Source organism: Gavialis gangeticus, unplaced genomic scaffold, assembly GCF_001723915.1.
Source record: "Gavialis gangeticus isolate Ggan-Ray unplaced genomic scaffold, GavGan_comp1, whole genome shotgun sequence".
Lineage (NCBI taxonomy): Eukaryota > Metazoa > Chordata > Crocodylia > Gavialidae > Gavialis > Gavialis gangeticus.
This window is the reverse complement of record NW_017728997.1, coordinates 44,442,984-44,445,583: the sequence shown is the minus strand read 5'-3', so window position 1 is coordinate 44,445,583 and position 2,600 is coordinate 44,442,984. Positions and strand designations below refer to the sequence as shown.

Below are 2,600 nucleotides of genomic sequence, written 5' to 3'. Positions count from 1 at the left end.
CTCGGGCCCAAATAATTGCCCACCCCTGCTGTGGATAGATCTGGAGAATGTGCTCCCTGCCTCAGTTTATTGGGTCAGTTTATTACCTACAAACAATGGAAGATGGAATGCACTGGAAAAAAGTCTTATATTTTTTAAAGGATCAACTTATAAGTAAATTAATAGGGTTCTGGAGGGAATTGCAGGCTTGGGGTTTGTTTAAGATAAGGCCCAGAACAGCGATTGGGAGAAGATTTACAGCAGCATCAAGGCTTGCATGACATTTGAAGGAATATGGGACCTGATCACAAGTCCACTGAAGGTAGCTACAGGCATTAGATCAGTCCTTTGGGACTGTTCCATATATGAATATTCCATGTATATTTTATTTTACCACTGAGTATGATATTTTATTTTTCCCTCATTTTTAAAATCCTTGGGTGAAAGCTGTGGCAGAAAATGGTTCTTACATTTTTCTATTTTATAACCCACAAAATAGGTAAAGTGTCATTTTGTGATCCCTTCTTTTACAAATTAATCTTGATAATGTCCAATAACTGTAAATTTATTGTGCAACTGAACTGATGAATTAATAACAATATAACATGAAAACATATTGGTAAAGTCTCATTCTAAATAGCATTTAGTAGATTTCTTGTTTGGATGTTCATGTAACTGTTTTTCCTTTTTTAGGTGAAAAGGTCTCAACTTATGTGGGATTGCAGTAGCATCACCTGTGCAGACTGAACATCATTGTCCCCAGTGAATTTTGTTTTTTTAAAAAAAAAAAAAAAAAAGTGAGTGTGCTTAAAGTTTGTTCCCCAGTAGCCCATCCACTTTTTATTTACTACTTTTCAGCCACAGAATTATCCAGTAAAGTGTAGAAGGTATAGGAGTATATTTGTATCGATGGCATGATTCTTTCTGTCTCTCCCCATCTTTCTTTCACTTTAATTTTTAAATAGCACTTGTTTGAGTCTGACATTCCACATGGAAATATTGTCTCATCAGAAATGTTTGAATTCCATCAAGACTAATCTTCCTACAAGTGTTTCTGTCATCAGCAAGAAAAGAATTAAATACATTATTTCTGCCAGCAAAGTTGATATGATTAGGCTCATCAAATAGTACACATTTTTGTGTTGTTTTTCTGTATAGTGTTTTAGTTACTTCAGAATATATTTCATAAACTGTTTTATTTGTGGATTTTGAGATTGGGGACATTGGGCTATGGTCAGTTAGTGATAGAAGCAGCAGGAGGGCTGAGCAGATTCTTTTCTTCTGTTTTGATTCCTTATTTCTGTAGCAATTTTAAAATAATGCTATTCTTTATATTTCAGGAATTTTTTGCAGATAGAAACAATCTATCTTGAAAAGAGCACCTTACTTATTAAGTCAGTTTAATTTCTGAAAAGTGTGTAGGTATGCTAGATTTATCTCTTTGGAGATGTCTGTGCAGCAGATTTGATTTCATGTGTTCCCTAGTTTTGGCTGTTAAATATAAAGTCGAGCCAGATACTGGAGGTGAAGAGATGCATCAGTTTGGTACTGGATTGGTACCGATATAAAGAAAATTTGCTGTATTTGGTATCTGCCTGATGGGTCTGATCATTTGGCCAATAAATGCCTGTGCCAGGCACAGCTTCAGTGCAGCACAGAGCAGAGCCGGCAGCATGGAGAGCTGCCTCCAGCTAGTAAGTCGGAAGGGGAGGTGGAGAAGGAATGGGTATGGAGGGGCAGGTCAACACCCCCTGTGGTAAGGAAAGGGGCCGGCACTGCTGGGGAGGGTGGGACAGAGGCATGGCTCATACCACTGCTTGCACCTCCGGAGGGTGGGTAGGGGGGGTGTGCCCTTTGGACCTGTGTGGGGCGGGCTGCAACCGATGTTGCATGGTTCTTCTTGGCAGGGGCTGAAATTGGAGTGGGCGTTGGGAGGGCCTGCAGCCACCCCAGATTTTACCGCAGCTCCACTTCCAGCCCCACACCACCAGCGCAGTCCAGCTCCATGTCCTGCCTCCACCCACACACTGGGAAGAGCTGAGGCTTCCCTGGGTGGCTAGTGGCAGTGCTGGGAGTAGAGCTGTGGTGAAACTTGGGGTGGCTATAGCCCCTTCCAATGTCGACAGTGCCTGCTCTGAGGCTCTTTTGGTACTGCACAGGGCTCTTCTTGGCGGGTGTGGGCTTGGAGCGGGCAGTGGGAGGGGGCTGCAGCCACCCCAGATTTCACCGCAGCTCTGCTCCCAGCGCCGCTGCTACCGCCAGCTGTCTGGCACAGTCTCAGGTCTTCCCAGTGTGTGGGTGGAGGTGGGACATAGAGCTGGGGTGTGCCTGATGGTACCAGCTCTGAGAACAGAGCTGCAGAGACCTTTGGGGTGGCTGCAGCCCTTCCCAGTGCTATGAGGAGCCCCGCCTCCGTCAAGAAGAGCCCTGCACAATGCTGGCTCCAGCTCCCCTGGCCCTGTGCAGATGCAGCAGGGAGTGGGGGGGCACATGTGCTCCTGCCCCTGCCTCAGGGTGCAAGCAGCAGCAGGAGTTGCCTCCTCTCTACTCTCTCCCCCCCACCCCCCAACAAGCTGCGCTTCAGTCCTGCACTTCTGCCCCCCCGGGTAGCGCCTGCCCCT

General features: G+C 45.7%; 1 protein-coding gene across 1 annotated transcript in view; it reads left to right on the top strand.

The window, feature by feature from the left end:
- IARS (isoleucyl-tRNA synthetase) overlaps positions 1-2,600 on the top strand; it is a 319,713-nt gene that overhangs the window by 8,506 nt on the left and 308,607 nt on the right. The window contains exon 2 of the mRNA XM_019505112.1: positions 673-771. The gene's annotated coding sequence lies outside the window, so the exon portion shown is untranslated. The remainder of the gene's footprint in view (positions 1-672; positions 772-2,600) is intronic.